Source organism: Chelonia mydas, chromosome 4 (assembly GCF_015237465.2).
Source record: "Chelonia mydas isolate rCheMyd1 chromosome 4, rCheMyd1.pri.v2, whole genome shotgun sequence".
NCBI lineage: Eukaryota > Metazoa > Chordata > Testudines > Cheloniidae > Chelonia > Chelonia mydas.
Window position 1 is genome coordinate 107,394,179 of NC_057852.1, and position 18,674 is coordinate 107,412,852.

Consider the following 18,674-nt stretch of genomic DNA (forward strand, 5'->3'; position numbering starts at 1 on the left):
ACCATCGTTGCAGGTGTAATTTAGAGTAGTCTGTTGGCTGGTTTAATTTATGCTGGAGGCAGAACTAACTCCTGGCCAGCCCCAGGATTAGAGGAGCAGAATCGTGGCTAAGAGATTACCTCTCCCTTGCTCCTCTGATTTTGCAGTGAGTATAGCTCAGCTAGACCCAATGATCCAGTCCTTTAATATTAGTATCATAACACCCCACTGAGATGGGGGAACACATACTTCTCATGCCACACAAGAGGAAACTGAAACAGAGAAAGATTAAGGCTAGGGTTTCCACAGAGGCTCTGAAAATTAGGTGCATAGCTCTTAATCTAAACCAAGGGGAGTAGGGCTCCTAACTTTTTCGAAGGCTCCTTTGGAAATCTCAGGTGTCTTACTCAAGGCTATACAGGATCCCTGGTGGAGCTGGAACTAGGTCTATAGCACTGGGCTGTGTCTTAGACACCAGCCAATCCTTCCTCCCCTGGGAGGCATATTTAGGACAAACACATCCTAATTCATGTTTTAAAGCACTGTGTACAATTATAAGTGCATTTTACTATAGCAATTTTTTTCATTCTAAACAATATTATTATAATTAGCAGCACTATTATTATGGGCCAAATTCTGAAGTCCTTATTTGATGTTAATTGGAGTTTTCCCTGAGTAAAAACTGAGGAAGGTGTTTTTCTTTTGGCACAATAAAAATGAGGCTATCTTCTCAGGTATTCTGACCTTGTAATGTCTAAGACATTCAGCATCAAGGAGGAGATTTGGTCAGGACACCAGTGAAAGCAGATGGTGTATATAAGCAAGATCACTGAAAAGTAAAAGCCCTGCTGAGAGGGATGTGTGACATTTTGAAGGAAATCTGCCTTTTGATATACTGTATTAGAATTTTAAAAATTTAAGATGTCTTTTATGAGTAGGAAAACATACTCTGGGGTCCTGCTGGTATTAAAGAGATAACAGCATTTGCAGGGGTGGAAGGCACTTCAGTGTAATTCATGAGCCACGTGGTTAACCCACATCAACAACATGCATTACCATACGTCATTCAGGACACATATCACCAGGGGTTAAAGGCAAACACAGCTCCCTTTCCCATTCCTCTTCCTCCACTCTCCCTCTCCCAAACTTGGGGGAGTGCAGCGTCTGTCCTGAAACAAGGACTCTCCGGGAAGCGAAGTATGACCAGGGAGCAGCAGGAAGAGTTGGTGCCTGACTAGGGCGTTTATGGCTCCTAGCCTTCCTGTCAATAGGGGGAGCAGAACCACCACCACCTGACTGGAGGACAGGTGTTCTAAACAGGAGTCCCCTTTCTGCCTCTTCTCTTCCACATGAAAAAGATCTTTCCCTCCCACTTATTTTAATCACTGCATAACCCGCACTTGGGCCCTAGAATGTACCAAGAAGAACAAGAAGCATGTCTTCATCTTCAACAGACCTAATTTGTATTTAGGCAAAGTGCAGCTCACTCTTATTCTGTCTGGATATGGGAAGGGATATGGTAATGGGAAATGGCATTTTAATCTTCATTTGATAATTATGGCTACAACCTATGTAAACTAACATATTTAAGTGATGTACAGTACGTGATGCTGTTATTTGTAAGGCATAAATTATATATATGGATGCAGTTCTCTGAGCATGAAAAATGCTAAGAGCATTTGTAAAATGTTAGTTAGTCAAATGTAAATATTAAACCATGATAGTTGCATGAAGCTAATCAGCCCAAGCATTCTGTCAAAGCTCACATGACAGGCTCGCTCATCTCTGACAGCCTAATTGTCACTATTAATCTCACAGGGAGAACAACTCTCACAATAATGTACAGCAAGTACAGATGCAAAGAATTTATATACCGCAGTCTACCTTTCACCTACATATTTCAGAAATAGTGTTTAGCCTTGTATAATAACTGCTTCATATTCATAAATTATGTGCAGAGGCAGCAGCACTGTGCATCCATCCTGTGTGCTGAATGACGCAGGGTTCCTGTGGAAAAAAAATCGATCATATAATTAAAGACCATGTCAAAATGAATATGCACAAAGGGGTGCACGAGCAGCCTTAATTCAGGCTGCTCCTACCTTTTAGTGCTTGACTTTGCAACCTTAATGTTCTTTTAACATAGGTTTTATTTATATACACACAGACCAATGAATTCCAAAGTATGTGTACAAAGCATGTGTGTCTAAGAATGTCACTATGGAGCTGGCGATCACGTGGGCACCAAAAACATTGTGTAGTAGTGCAGTAAGATTGCCAGTGATGAACATAAACTGAATATCCAGCCAGACCACCTGCAGCACCTAGCCAGAGACTGATTCAGGTGATGCTCCATCTGCAAGGAAACCACATGCCTTTGGGATTGGCCATGATGATGATGATCTGAAGGAGGATAATCAATGGGACACAGTATTACCAGGGTAAAAAATATATCGGAAGGACAGAACAGGTCTTGCTGGTGGGGGAGTGGCACTATATGTGAAAGAAAGCGTAGAATCAAATGAAGTAAAAATCTTAAATGAACTAAATTGAACTATAGAATCTCTATGTATAGTAATTCCATGCTTGAAAAATAAGAATATAGCGGGAGGACTATATTACAGACCACCTGACCAGGATGGTGTTAGTGACCCTGAAATGCTCAGGGAGATTAGAGAGGCTATTAAAATAAAAAACTCAATAATAATGGGGGATTTCAACTATCCCCAAATTGACTGGGTACATATCACCTCAGGAAGGGATGCTGAGATAAAGTTTCTTGACACCTTAAATGACTGCTTCTTGGAGCAGCTAGTCCTGGAACCCACAAGAGGAGAGGCAATTTTTGATTTAGTCCTAAGTGGAGAACAGGATCAGATCCAAGAGGTGAATATAGCTGGACTGCTTGGTAATAGTGACCATAATATAATTAAATTTAACATTCCTGTGGTGGGGAAAACTCCACAGCAGCCTAACACTGTAGTATTTAATTTCAGAAAGGGGAACTACACAAAAATGAGGAGGTTGGTGAAACAGAAATTAAAAGGTACAGCACCAAAAGTAAAATCCCTGAAAGCTGCATGGAAACTTTTTAAAGACACAATAATAGAGGCTCAACTTAAATGTATACCCAATTTAAAAAACGTAGTAAGAGAACCAAAAAAGAGCCACCGTGGTTAAACAAAGTAAAAGAAGCAGTGAAAGGCAAAAAGGCATCCTTTAAAAAGTGGAAGATAAATCCTAATGAGGAAAATAGAAAAGAGCATAAAGTCTGGCAAATGAAGTATAAAAATATAATTAGAAAGACCAAAAATGAATTTGAAGAACAGCTAGCCACAGACTCCGAAAGTAATAGCAATTTAAAAAAAAAATACATTGTTGTATCAACCAGGCAAGGTACTAACAAGCTTCAACAGGACCTTATTTTCAAAGTGGAAACCCCTTTACCAAGCTGCTGCACCCTCTGTAGCTTTCTCCCAGCCTCTCTACTCCTCCCCCTCCTTCCTATTTCCTGTCCTTTCAGACTCCCAACAGCCAGTGCTCCTAATTCTAAATAATTACAAGCAACATCTAAACACCACATTCCCTCCTCTCTTAGGAAACTCTCCCAATTAAAATAAACATTATTGTTCTAACCACGGGAACAAATATGAAACAAGACACTATACTGTTGGCAGAAATATTACACTGAAAACACTATAGATACCACATAACATAATCTCTAGTCCAGACAGGTAGTCGTCTGGGTCTGACAGGCCGTCTCTCAAGCCCCAGTTCCAGTGCAATGTCTTGTTGTGTTGGTACTACGGTGAAGTCATCCAATGCAGACTGGGTGTTGGCATAATCTCCTCTTTGTGCATAGGCAGGTGCAAGATAAGAAGCATTCCATACCCACCCATCAGAAAGTTGATAGGTGTAAGGTCCCTTCTTCTCTATGATTTTAAGAGAAGCTGTGAATTTATGGTCCCCTTTGCATAAAATTCCAGGTTTTCATACTCTAACGAAGGAACCACACTCAAACTTTGGTTCCTTAGCACCCCGCCACTTGTCTGTGAAAGCCTTAGACTTTGCTTGGTTCTGTTCAACCGTTTTTCTCACGTTATCCTCGTTTGGGGCATCAGGTCATGCCTTTAACAATCCAGCAATGTTCTGTTTAGTATTCATCTGTTTCCCATGGAGAAACTCTGCGGGTGATCTTTGCATTGTGGCATGTCTTGTAGCCCGGTATGCTTGCAAGAAATCAGTAGTGAAGGGTATCCACAATCGCCCTTCCAGTTTAGCCGTTTGCAAACTCTCTTTCAAACTTCTGTTAAACTGTTTTATTTCCCCATTGGCTTGAGGGTAATATAGGAGTGACCTTCTGTGTAAAATGTTCCTCTCCTCTAGAAAAGTTTCAAACTCCAGGGAAGTAAATTGACTACCATTATCTGAAACCAGTTCTTTGGGGTTACCTTCCCTGCTAAAAACTGAAGAGAGGAACTTAATTACTGTAGCAGAAGAGATTTGCGATGTAAACGCTACCTCAGGCCATTTACTGAAATAGTCTATTAAAGTGATGGCATAATGGCAATCAATTGGAGCAGTATCAAAGGGTCCTGCAATGTCAATCGCCACTTTTTCCCATGCAGATTCAGGAAGAGGAACAGTCTGTAATGGAACGGTAGGTGTCACTGCTGTTTTATCATGCATTTGGCAAGTGACCAGCATTTTATGAGTGCTTCTGTTTGAGAGTCCCACCCTGGCCATCAATACAGATCCCGAAGTCGTTGTTTGGTTTGGACAATTCCTTGATGAGTATCATGTGTCAGGTGTATGAGTTTTGACTGTAATTCTTCTGGCACAAGGAGCCAGTGTGTACCTTGTAGCACACAGCCATCAAACAAAGAAAGTTCATCCCGAACTCTAAAATAAGACAGGAAAACTGGGTCAAGGTTTTTTGGGTGACTGGGCCATCTCTTTGTCAGAAATTCCCATAGTTTTTGTTGAATTGGACACGCTGAAAAAGCAGCTTGAAATTGTTCTCTTGTAACTGAAGTGAGAGTGCTTCAAAAAGCGCAACCACTACATCCTCATCCTCCAGTGGACCATCTGGTGAAGGCAATCAGCGACCACATTTTGGTTTCCAGGCTTATATTCCAGTTCATAATTGAAAGAAAGTAATCTTGCAGACCATCAAGCAATACGGTATCCTGCTCTTCCCAGTCCTTTTGTGGTGAGCAACATTGTCAAAGGGCCGTTGTCTGTGCACAACTTGAACGTGTGGCCCCACGGGTAAGTTCTCCATTTTTCAGTAGCCCAGACACAAGCAAGTTCTTCTTTTTCGACTGTAGAATATTTTCTTTCAGCATTACTTAGTGTCTTTGAAGCAAATGTAACAGTCCTCTCTGTGTTGTCCTCATGCAGTTGTGTGAGAACAGCCCCAAGTCCATAATCAGAAGCATCAGTAGTTACAATTGTGGGCAATGCAGGACTAAATAGTGCAAGTACTGGACTATGTACAATCAAGTCTTTCACTGTTTCGAAACTAACTTGTGCATCCATTGTCCACACTAAGGTTGACCTTCTCCGTAGTAATTCCCGTAATGGTTCAATGACAGAAGCATAATTGGGAATGAATTTTGCATACCAGGAGGTAAGACCCAAGAAGGAACGTAAGGTTTGCAAATCTGTTGGAGGAGGAGCATTTGCAATTGCCAGGATATGATCTGGATCAGGTTTTAGTTCAGCTTGTGAAATTGTATGTCCCAGAAAGGAGAGTTCAGTTTGTCTAAATTTGTATTTGGACCTATTGAGCTGGAGGCCTGCTGTGCTGATGCAGTTTAGTACAGACTGCAGGTTATTGTCATACTCCTCAGAAGCATTTCCAAACAGTATGATATCATCCAGATAGCACTGAACTCCATGTTGATTCTTCAGAATCAATGACATCATTTTTTGAAAGGTACTTGGGGCAGATGCTAGACTGTATGGAACACGTTTAAAACGAAATAGTCCCTCGTGTAATAAATTCTGTGAGGTCTCTGCTATCTTCATGCAACATAACCTAGTGGTATGCGCTCTGCAAATCAAGAGTAGAAAACATCTTTGCTCCACGGAGTTCTGCAAATACTTCTTCTATGTGAGGAAGAGGATGGCTGTCAATCACAATAGGTTTATTTGGCTCCCTTAAGTCCACACAAAGGCTAATACCTCCACCCTTCTTCTGCATCACTACTATAGATGAAACCCATTCCGAGGAGTTGATCTCTTCAATAATGTCCTTTTGAACAAGTTTTCTAAGTTCGTTTGAAACAGCTTCCCTGACTGAAAATGGCAAGCGCCGTAACTTCTATCGTACAGGCATCACATTATTCCAGATTTTAACTTTATGCAGAAACCCATAAGCACAGCCGAGTTTCTCCTCAACCTGGTGTTGGGTCCGAGCTGAAACTGGTGTGTGTACTGCAAGAGTGCTTTGCTGAAGAAGATCAATTCATCCATTAACTACCCTGAGATTTAAAGCAGGCAATAAATCTCTGCCAAGGATAGGAGTGCCTTTGTGAACAATGTAGAACTCTGCAGTTACACAGCAATCACCAAAAGTAACTATTACTGGCAGGCAGCCATGTACTGGAATATGGTTTTTCAAATAGCATACCAAATGAAGTTTGGGTTCAGTAAGAGGCACTTCTTTAAAGTAATGCAGATAGATGGAATCAGGTAGTATAGATACTGCTGAGCCAGTGTCCAACATTAGCTGAATAGAGTGTGGTTTGCCTGAGGGTATGGCAGAAACGTTTACAGTGTACTTTATCTGTTCTGGAATATATGCAGTAGTGATTCTGGAATATGTGCAGTAGTGACAGTAACATCTGGTATTGTAACTGCATGCACCTGTTGATTGAACTGGCTACTGTGATATACTTTAGCAAAATGTCCAATCTTTTTGCAATGATTGCACTGAGCTACTTTTGCTGGACATCCTGTGTAGCTTGCAAGGTGTTGTGGGGATCCACATTGAAAACATACTTTTACTGTATTTTGAATTTGCTGATTCGGTGGTTTTTCATTAGTTTTCTCTTGCAATTGTGTGTCTGCAGTGGTAGTGAACTTTTCTGCAAAGGAGTCACAGCCTGGACTGTGCCTCCTGTATCCATGCTCATTATTTTGGCTTCAGTTGTAGCTGACTCAATCTGAGTAGAAATGGTTATTGCTTTTTCTAGTGTAAGTTGTGGTTCCAGAAGTAAGTGTTCTCTTACATGAAGCATGGTTGTTTTCTCAATGAGCTGGTCTCTAATCATCTCATCTGCCATATTCCCAAAGTCATAAGTTACAATCAAACTCCTCAGGGAAGCAATATACTACTGCATTATAGTTTCCCCTGGTTTCTGCTCATGCTGGTGAAATCTGTAGCAATTAGCTAGTACATTCACTTTTGGAACAAAAAAATTCTTTAATGCAGTGAGTGCAGTCTCATATTTATCATCTGCAAGGGGAAAAGTGTAAAATATACACTGCCCTTCTGCTCCAAGGCAGTGGATTAGCAGAGCACGCTTTCTTACTTCAGAAATCTCTGTAGCACTGATTGCGAGCAGATAAGTCTCAAACATATGGATCCAGGTAGTAAAAGCAATTGGAGGCTCACCTGGGGTTTACAGACAGGGTGCAGGTGAATTCAGAGGCAGAAGATCCATCCTCATCACCAAAATGTTGTATCAACCAGGCAAGGTACTAACAAGCCCCTTTACCAACCTGCTGCTGCACCCTCTGTAGCTTTCTCATAGCCTCTCAACTCCTCTCTGCTCCTTCCTGTTTCCTGTCCTTTCAGACTCCCAACAGCCAGTGCTCCCAATTCTAATAATTACAAGCAACCTCCAAACACCACATACATCAGAAGCAGAAATACTGCTAAACAACCAGTGGGGCCACTGGGCGATCGAGATGCTAAAGGAACACTCAAAGACGATAAGGCCATTGCAGAGAAACTAAATGAATTCTTTGCATCAGTCTTCACTGTTAAGGATGTGAGGGAGATTCCCAAACCTGAGCCATTCTTCCTGGGAGACAGATCTAAGGAACTGTCCCAAATCTGAGGTGTCATTAGAGGAGGTTTTGGAACAAATTGATAAACTAAACAGTACCAGAACCTGATGGTATTTACCCAAGAGTTCTGAAGGAACTAAAATGTGAAATTGCAGGACTACTAACTGTAGTCTGTAACCTATCATTTAAATCAGCTTCTGTACCAGATGACTGGAGGATAGCTAATGTGACGCCAATTTTTAAAAAGGGCTCCAGAGGTTACCCTGGCAATTACAAGCCAGTAAGCCTCACTTCAGTACCGGGCAAACTGGTTGAAACTATTGTAACGAACAAAATTGTCAAACACATATATGAACATAATTTGTTGGGAAATAGTCAACGTGGTTTTTGTAAAGGGAAATCATGGCTCACCAATCTACTAGAATTCTTTGAGGGGATCAACAAGCATGCAGACAAAGGAGATCCAGTGGATATAGTGTATTTAGATTTTCAGAAAGCCATTGACAAGGTCCCTCACCAAAGGCTCTTAAGCAAAATAAGCTGTCATGGGATAAGAGGGAAGGCCCTCTCATAGATTGGTAACTGGTTAAAAGATAGGAAACAAAGGGTAGGAATAAATGGTCAGTTTTCAGAATGGAGGGAGGTAAATAGTGGTGTCCCCCAGGGATCTGTACGGGGCCCAGTCCTATTTAACATATTCATAAACGATCTGGAAAAAGGGGTAAACAGTGAGGTGGCAAAATTTGCAGATGATACAAGATAGTTAAGTCCCAGGCAGACTGTGAAGAACCACAAAAGGATCTCACAAAACTGGGTGACTGGGCAACAAAATAGCAGATGAAATTTAATGTTGATAAATGCAAAGTAATGCACGTTGGAAAACAATCCTAACTATACATATACAATGATGGGATCTAAATTAGCTGTTACCACTCAAGAAAGAGACCTTGGAGTCATTGTGGATGGTTCTCTGAAATCATCCACTCAGTGTGCAGCGGCAGTCAAAAAATCAAACATAATGTTGGGAATCATCAAGAGAGGGATAGATAATAAGACAGAAAATATCATATTGCCTGTATATAAATCCATGGTATGCCCACACCTTGAATACTGCGTGCAGATGTGACCACCGCATCCCAAAAAAGACATATTGGAATTGGAAAAGGTTCAGAAAAGAACAACAAAAATTATTAGGGTTATAGAACGGCTTCCATATGAGGAGCAATTAATAAGACTGGGACTTTTCAGCTTGGAAAAGAGGCGACTAAGGGGGAATATGATAGAGGCCTATAAAATCCTGAGTGGTATAGAGAAAGTAAATAAGAAAGGGTTATTTACTCCTTCTCATAATACAAGAACAAGGGGCCACCAAATGAAATTCATAGGTAGCAGGTTTAAAACAAACACAAGAAAGTATTTTTTCACGCAAAGCACTGTCAACCTCTGGAACTCCTTGCCAGAGGGTGTTGTGAAGGCCAATACTATAACGGGATTCAAAAGGGAGCTAGATAGATTCATGGAAGATAAGTCCATCAATGGCTATTAGGTCAGGAATGGTGTCCCTAGCCTCTGTTTGCCAGAAGCTGGGATTGGGTAACAGGGCATGGATCACTTGATGATAACCTGTCTGTTCATTCCCTTTGGGGCACCTGCCATTGGCCACTGTCAGAGGACAGGATACTGGGCTTGATGGACCTTTGGTCTGACCCACTATGGCCGTTCTTATGTTCTTATCTATATGCACAGAAGAGAGGTGCAAGCAATGACACTTATAAGATCTATCTCTGCTGTCCTTAATCAGGCAGTGAAGTCCCCCACTCCCAGAAAAACCTGTGTGAAGGGAAACATGCTACTCCAGAAATGGTGAGGAGCTGCCACCACAGTCTCTCTTCCAAGTGGAGGAATTTTTGCCCTTGCAGAGAGGGGGGAGGGATAGCTCAGTGGTTTGAGCATTGGCCTGCTAAACCCAGGGTTGTGAGTTCAATCCTTGAGGGGACCATTTAGGGATCTGGGGCAAAAATTGGGGATTGGTCCTGCTTTGAGCAGGGGGTTGGACTAGATGACCTCCAGAGGTCCCTTCCAACCCTGATATTCTATGATTCTATGAAAGTGCACAGGTTACATGTGCCATGGAGCAAAAGGATCCATGGGAAAGCACAGCATAGTCCTACACACTGTCTTATTCCTGGAGATTCTGACCTCTTGATGCTGCTGTCTCCATTAGGAGCCATACTGCCATTGGCTGTGGTTGTAGTCTGTCTGCCTCCTTCTCTGAAGGAAGGTTGGTGTTGTGGAAGAGAATCATTCCTGCTAACTCACATATAGACTTCCACTTGGGAAACCCCCAAGTTAGGACAGGAGCTTGCTGACCAGCATGGCTGTCTTCCAGTACCATAGCCTCCCAGCAACACACTCTCAGTGCCCCATCCTACACTGGTTTTATGTAGGGGTTTCTCCCAGCTGCCAGGGAAGAAAACTCACTCTTAGGAGAGACAGTTTTACAAAGAACCGTTTTAGTTTCCATCACATGTTATATAACCAATCAAATGGCTGTTGACATAGCCATGTTTAAGGGCTTTTTGTGTACAACTGTTTAAGGTTCTGTAAGAAGGGAATAGAACTTCAGCCATCGCACTGTATGGATTTCATATGAAACCAGGAATCACGTGTCGGAAAATTCTCACAATTACTCACAAGATGGAGTTCCTTATATAATTTTTTATTTTGCTGGTTTCCATAAGGGCTGTTTATAAACCTTACATCAGATAGTTATGATTATTAATAATACGTAGTATGATTTCTACAATGCAGGTGTGCTAGGTATGCTCTATGCCTGTAGCTATATCTTGTCACTATTTAGAATGTAAGCCCTTTGGGACAGGAACTGTCTTTTACTGTATGTGCATATAGCATCAAGCATAGTACAGTCCACAGCTAGACTTGGCTTCTTGGCATTACAGTATTACAAATAAATAAATAAAATAATAATAAATAAAAAGCCAAGATCTAAGCACACAAGGATTTTACAATCTAAACTGGAAACCTAAGGAAAACAATGATCTTACAATCATAACAGTGAGGTTTTAATATTACTGCTCATAGCACTTCAAGGACCTCTATATGGAATACAGAAGAACAATTTCCTCTCCTCCCACCCCCAACAATGTATTAAGTGAGGTCACCGTATTTCTCCTTTCCTTCTCCCCTCACACTTACAGCATTTCCGTGTAAATTTAGGGGATCATCCAGTCCTCAGTTGTTACTCAGATCAGACTCCTGTTGAATAGATTGCACCTGGTTATGAAAATATAACAGAATGTCATATTAATCTTTATTAACATCCACAGAAAAAAAAGTTCACCAAAATCTTTAATTCATGAAAAATAAATGAAGACATTTTTAATTTCATATGAAAGTGTGACTACAATGGACTGCTTTTGAGAATAACATCCCTATTGTTTTTTTATTCAGTCTTACCTATTTCACTTTATATATTAATTCCTGACTCCTGTGGCACTCAGTAATTTTGTTGATAGTATGTATCTGTACAGTATAGAGTTATAGCTCAATTGTTCTCACTTAAGTCCCATTTTCTTTCTCATGATGTGGATGGCATAGGTATTCTTTTTCATTACCAAACACCTGCTTTTGCTTTCATTTGGTTGAAAAGCTATTTACTTTGGAAATTACATTATTAATTGAAAAACTTGTAAATATTGCTAATGTCCCCACTTACAATAATTGCTATCACATTCTTGCTGCACATTTCCCTCCACATTTGTTGACTATAAATCCTGTTTTGTTACTGCAATGAGAAGGAGCTAGACATTATACAATAATCTTAGTAATATTTATGTCTGAATTTCATCATATTGGGATAGAATCATGAATAGAACCTACAACATCCCCTTTTGGGGCAGGTAAGCATTGAGCAGACGGGATAATTTAGGAAGAAAGAGCGTAAGTGATCTGCCCAACATCATGTTTTACGACTCTAGCAGGACTACATGTGGGCACAGGGGTCTTCCCAGGGCTGTTCCATTTTTAGGATTCGGCTCTAACTCTGCGGCTGAGCTAGAATAGAATCCTGCTTCCCAATCATATGCTTTAACTACTAGACAATACTTGCTCCCTAACCAAATTTTGGGATAGCCAGGGCTACGCATATAGTTTAGTATACTCATACACTATAGTAGCTGTTTGATGGTTCCAAGGCATCAGGCACTCTTTTCCTTAAAGGAAGAAAGAGTTGTGTGATGACCTGAAATTAAATGGGGGTCCCAATTCTGCAAGCTTCAACTCTTATTGGGAGTTCAGGGGTGGGGGGAGGGTTGCAGGATTGGGTCAATGGACTATAAAGAGGAGAAGAAGACAGAGAGAGAGATTGCAAGGGATTTTGTGGAGGCAGATACAGATGGAAAATGTGGCTCCAGTTTAATATATCTTCAGTGGTTTCAGGAAAGTTCAGCTCAGACTTCAAAACAAGGATTCCAAAGAAACCATCCGACTAGGCTTAGTGCTTGCTAGTCCACTCCTCTACTAGATTCTGTTAATATAATGTTTTAAAAAAACAGCTCAAAGAGCATTTTCTGGAGTAAAATCAAAAGCCTGCTTCCCCTGCTCACACACATGCAGCTGAATTGATTTCACACTAGCTAGAAGAGATACATCGTTAACCACAGAACCTATTGGTCAACTTAATTAATCTGTTTTCCCTAAAAAGTACTAAACTGACTAGTAACCTGTTAAAAATTGAACTTCTTTGTAAAATGAAAAAACAAAACAAACAGTCTTTATAAATAAATTAAAATTCTAACTAAAAAGCTAATTATAAGGGTATTTGTTTTGTTTGAGGTAAGGCACATCTATTATCATAAAGATAATTAACTCAGTCTGACAGATCTAATAAAAGGACAAGTTTAGCATTGGCTTAGCCAGAAGCCCAAGGCAAGCAATTTTTATAATTACTAGTTATTGTAACTGGGCTCATAGAAAATGGTCTGTGATATTTAAACAGTAATGTTAATTTGCATTTAGACCTGTTTTTTTTTTCCCAGGCAAGATCTATTTAACCGGAATAACTAAAAGAAACTTGAATAACTAAAAAGAAAAGAAAAAATATTCAGAATGGCTCTCTCCTCACAGAGAAACTTAAAGTCTTTTTATGTCTGGATAATTAATACCTTTACAAGGTAAGTGCTCTGGTAATCACAAAACAATTAAACAGCTTAACACAATTTTAACATGCAGAAAATGTAGAATTTTCAGCTTGAGCTGATGTGTCTAAACAGCATGCATTTGGGGCAATTGTATTTATTAATCCTCAGATCTGATACGTGTACCTTTACTGTGCATGCCCTCAACCATGCTCCTGCAGATCAAGAAGGGGCTGTAGCTGTGAAAAAAAAAAAGTCATTCCAACTTCTGTAGCCAAGTGGGGGCCATTCGCAAACAAACAAAAATGATGTTTAGGAATATATGCAAAAGCAGTAAATTTCTCCTGCTGGCATGTTGTAGTAGCCCTTTACCTAGTGCTTACCTCAACATTTCAGAGCCCATTTTCTGTAAAAAAACCAAAATCAACATTTTAAAAGGAGAAAGTTATTTTTAACTACTTCTGTAATGAAGGTTTTAGAAATAAGTAATAAGCAGGGTCAGAAAATACATTGGTTATATACTACAGAAAAGCACTTGGCAGTCAAGTAGGAATTTCATTATGTACTACTTCCAGATAATGCTACCTCATGACATTTTGCTAAAGCAGGACCAAATCCTGGGGAGCACCAGATGCACACTTATCGCCTCAAAGTGGGTTCAAGGATGTGGGGCAGATCCTCAGCTGCTGTAAAACTGTCATAGCTCCACTGAGGTCAGCTGAGGATCTGCCCCCATGTATTAACCTCACAGGAGGAAGGGGGCAAAGCAGTGGCATCCCTATGCGCGGCAGGATGTGGATCTGTGGACTTCATGAATCCAATGGAGCAAAACACTGCATGCAGGTGGGGCAGGTATCAACTGGCTTTGGCCACTATTCTCCCCACCTCTGAGCCTCGTAGTTGTGGTTTCAGCCCAGCTGCACAGTCACCTTGGTCTATTAGGGCTATAAATGTCTGTTTATCAGTCCCATTACCTTTGCTTGTGGAGCAAAACCTTTTTGTTCCATTTCCAAGATTTGGCCCATGGAATCTTGTATGTCCTCATTATTTGTAATGTTCCCTGGTGAGTACATTTGCTCTATCAGCCCAGTTAACTGGAAGGGCTGGCATATTCTGGATTGTATCAGCGATGGATGCTGGCAGCTGGCTGTACCTGCCTTACTGTAGTTATCGGTTTATTGATACAGATAAAGATATTGCTCAAACTCAGCAGCTACCATCTCTTTTTCTGCCTGGCTGTTTGATATTCAAGCCACTATGCCTCTCATGCTTCACTCTCACTAGATCTGATGTGATTTTTGAACACTTTAGCCAAGATTTTTTTTAAATGGGAGACTAAATTAGAATCTCAAATCCCTTTTTAAGCACTTTGATTAGCTTATGCTTTATCCTCCATTTTGATTATTGGTTTTATGTTAATAATTTGGATTTTGTCTTCATTAGGATTAGAGCCCTTCCCTTTAAAGTATTTTTCCACTTGGTAAGAAAAAATAAGTGTTGTTCATTTTAATAAACATTTTGACCATTTTTTTCCTAATTTCTTTGCGCTCACTTTTTATGGTTTGGGGTTTCATACCCACATGAGTAGTCACAGGGACTACTCCCCTGCATAAGAGTTATGCCTGTGCTGAACGCCCAGATCCACAAATGGACTTATGCACCTAGAAATTCACAGGAACAACAGTGCAACCCATAAAGTCTGAATTAGGCATTTAGGCTCCTTATACAAACCTGGAGAGAAAGAGATGCCTCCGGATGTGATCCATAAAAACTCAGTACGCTAGGCAGCTCTCAAGCCTAAATTGGCCAGTGGGAAATGCTGACAAGAGAGTTGTGCCTGCCCCTCTCACAGAGTTAGGTGCTTAAATCTGGGCTGGAGGGAGGCGCCTGTGTCTGCTTGAGATCCGCAACCGGGAACCCCTCTCCTGGATTCAGGGAGCTGTGATGCTTAAGTTGTTTCTGGAAAGAATGAGTTAGGCAACAGCCTCTCTCCACAAGAAACACTGACGATGCCCAGCAATTAGAGAGACCAGGTGGGTAGAGTAATATCTTTTATTCGATATTAGCAACCTCGTCTCTCTAATATCCTGGGACCAGCACATCTACAACTACACTGCAAACAATGGTTAGATCACTCTCCTGAGAGGTAGGAGACCCCCGTTCAAATCCTTTCTCCCCATCAAGCAGGCAGGGGAATTGAACCCACATCCCAGGTGAATGCTTTAATCCCTGGGCTAAAAGATATAAAGTGGGTGGCAGCAACACCTCTTGCTAATCTGGTCTGATTTTGAATGGACCCCACTCTGGTTGACATGCTCAGTTTACCTGCCAGATTGAACTCCACAGGTGAGATAGGCGGCTCCTTTGCCTGTCTTCCCTTAGTTCACGGATTGCATTTGGGCTTAGGTGGGAGATGGTGTCTGGGTGCCCAGTGTGAGGTGGCAGTGCTGTACATGCAGAGAGGAAGAAACATAGGCATTTAGGGATTTCTACAGCAAAAATTTAGCTGCATTTAGGTGCCTAAAGGCTTAGGCAACAGGAGTTTTGTGGATAGCAGTGGAACCTAAAACTGCCCTAAGCACCTAAGTTTGTAGTTTAGGGGTATAAATACCTTTGTGGATCTGGGCTTAAATGCTTTGCTGGGTTGGGGCCCAAGGGTCTGATCCTGAGAAATGCTGGACATCTGCAACTTCCCCTGACTCCAGCGTTCAGCACCTCTTGGATCAGATCCTCATAATATCAACAAAGCGCTGATCTCTGGCTCATTTTGGAGAGGTCGGGGGCAATCTTGGGGGTTGGTTTTCTCCGATGGTTGGTTCATGAACTCAGGTTTACAAGGTCCCTAATCCCAAATCCTCCAAAGTTACTTAATCACCTGACTCTCAGTGAAGCCAATGGTAGTTGTGGGGGTGGGGGGGAGAGGGTTTCCCTTCCTCTGCAGCATGAGTCACTTGCAGGTTTAACCCAGTGTAAGTGGTGGAGTCTCTGTAACCTGAAGTCTTTAAATCATGAAGTGAGGACTTCAGTAACTCAGCCAGAAATTAGGGGTCTGTTACAGGAGTGGGTGGGTAAGGTTCTGTGGGTTGCAATGTGAAGGAGGTCCAACTAGATGATCATGATGGTCCCTTCTGGCCTTCAAGGCTAAGACTCTGCCTGAATACTATGAGTGCCTTCAATTTGTACTGACTTCACCTCACCAGCTCTCAAGAAATGCTTAGCAACTAACAGGTTCCAATGATATTTAAGACCAACACTATGAGACAGAAACACCCATTTCATTATATGCACCCTTTTTGTGCTGCCATGTTAGTGGCTCAGGCTAACAAGGTTCAGAAGGATCGGAGGAGAAAGACAAGTCCCTTTTCAAGAATCCTGATTTGGGTTGGGGAAAATAATCCCACATCCTGCTCTACTTCTGAATTGTTGCACTGACAAATAATCATAGAATATTGGGGTTGGAAGAGACCTCAGGAGGTCATCTAGTCCAACCCCCTGCTCAAAGCAGGACCAACCCCAACTAAAACATCCCAGCTAAGGCTTTGTCAAATCGAGCCTTAAAAACTCTAAAGATGGAGATTCCACCACCTCCCTAGGCAACCTATTCCAGGGCTTCACTACCCTCCTAGTGAAACAGTGTTTCCTGATATTCAATCTAGACCACCCCCACTGCAACTTGAGACCATTGCTTCTTGTTCTGTCATCTGCCACCACTGAGAACAGCCGAGCTCCAACCTCTTTGGAGCCCCACTTCAGGTAGTTGAAGGCTGCTATCAAATCCCCCCTCACTATTCTCCTCTGCAAACTAAATAACCCCAGTTCCCTCAGCCTTTCCTCGTAAGTCATGTGCCCCAGCCCCCTAATCATTTTCGTTGCCCTCCGCTGGGCTCTCTCCAATTTGTCCACATCCCTTCTGTAGTGGGAGGACCAAAACTGGACACAGTACTCCAGGTGTGGCCTCACCAGTGCCCAATAGAGGGGAATAATCACTTCCCTTGATCTGCTGGCAATGCTCCTACTAATACAGCCCAATATGCCATTGGCCTTCTTGGCAACGAGGGCACACTGCTAACTCATATTCAGCTTCTCGTCCACTGTAATCCCCAGGACCTTTTCTGCAGAACTGCTGCTTAGCCAATCAGTCCCCAGCCTGTAGCGATGCATGGGATTCTTCCTTCCTAAGTGCAGGACTCTGCACTTATCCTTGTTGAACCTCATCAGAATCATCAGCAGGACCCCTTGACTCTCCCCCTTCTCTACTGAACTCTGTAGGTTTTTAGAATAGTTTTTCTAGAAACCTAAGAAATTTTATGGAGCCCTATTTGTTTCATGCCATAAGTAATACTTTAGATTATTCTTTTCAAAAAGTCACAGAATTATAAAGATATTTCCCATCATATTTTAAGGAGGTCATTTTTTGCCTAAATAGATTGATTCAGCTCCAGTTGTCGCATATTAGTAATCGCTGTAACGATTATAAAATACATTGTCTCCTTGCTGAGAATAGCATGTTTTCTTTTGCCTATGAATTGATCCCTGGAGTATTTCACATGGGAATTTATACACACACATATATGCACACATGTGCACACACACATTTCTAATGCAAAATGGCTTTAAACTGCAGATGTGCTAATCTGTAGGAGACTCCAGAACTCATTGATCTGTGGCCAGCATAGGTATTAATCTATGTTGGTTGGAAAACTGAAAACAAGAACAACTAATTAAATAGCCTTGAGGATATTTTTCAAAACGGCAATGTAAGCAGTGATGGACAAACCTCAAAAGGGTTAGGGACTGGATTCAGTTCAGATAAGCTCCCTAATGTTCAGATGCTTAGCTGATCTTTAGGGCTTTTAGAGGAGAACAAAGCAATTTTGAGCTAATATTTTATACTAGGAAACCATTAGCCCAGTGAGAAAGGGGTCTGTAAATAAATTCTAATTCTTCTGTAGTGAAAGACAAGGCCTGTCTGAGCTCTGGAGGTTCAAGCATTAGGGGTGGAATACCAAAAGTTTTGTTCTTTCCATATCTGCTTTTCCTTTGAGCATCTATTTCAGAAAAAGATGAGAATCCAGGCCTGGGTAACATTGCTGGGAGTCAGTACAGATACCAAATAAATGCAACAAAGTTACACAGTTAAGTGACAGTATTCAGATTTTTTTTCAAAAATCTGAACTCTGGGACAACTACAAACACATGCTGGTTTACCGTCTCTTATGGCTTCCAAAACAACATTTGGTAAAGCAACGAAGGCTAATGTCAACCCGTAACCTGTGTCTGCTTCATCAACAGCCATTTTTCGCCTTCTTCCTTGTTGCCCCCTTGCATGAAATACCCCAAATTCAGTTACAAGTCAACTACCTTTTCCTCCAAATTCCTCCTGAAAAATACTTCTCCTGTGACACTGACAAGAAAGGATAGGTTGAGGGGCATTAGGTTATGGAAGTGGTACATATATGTGTGTCCACTTCATATTAAAATTGTACATATCTTGAATGCACCCCTCTCTTACACCCT

At 41.4% G+C, this 18,674-nt stretch overlaps 1 long non-coding RNA gene across 1 annotated transcript; it reads right to left on the reverse strand.

The window, feature by feature from the left end:
• Positions 1-1,895: 1,895 nt before the first annotated feature.
• On the reverse strand, positions 1,896-15,534 carry LOC122465374. The gene is made up of 5 exons (XR_006290169.1): positions 15,483-15,534; positions 13,541-13,563; positions 13,344-13,396; positions 11,218-11,295; positions 1,896-1,986 (listed from the first exon to the last, which is right to left on the reverse strand). It is a non-coding gene; the product is annotated as an uncharacterized LOC122465374 (long non-coding RNA).
• Between the last annotated feature and the right edge of the window lie 3,140 nt (positions 15,535-18,674).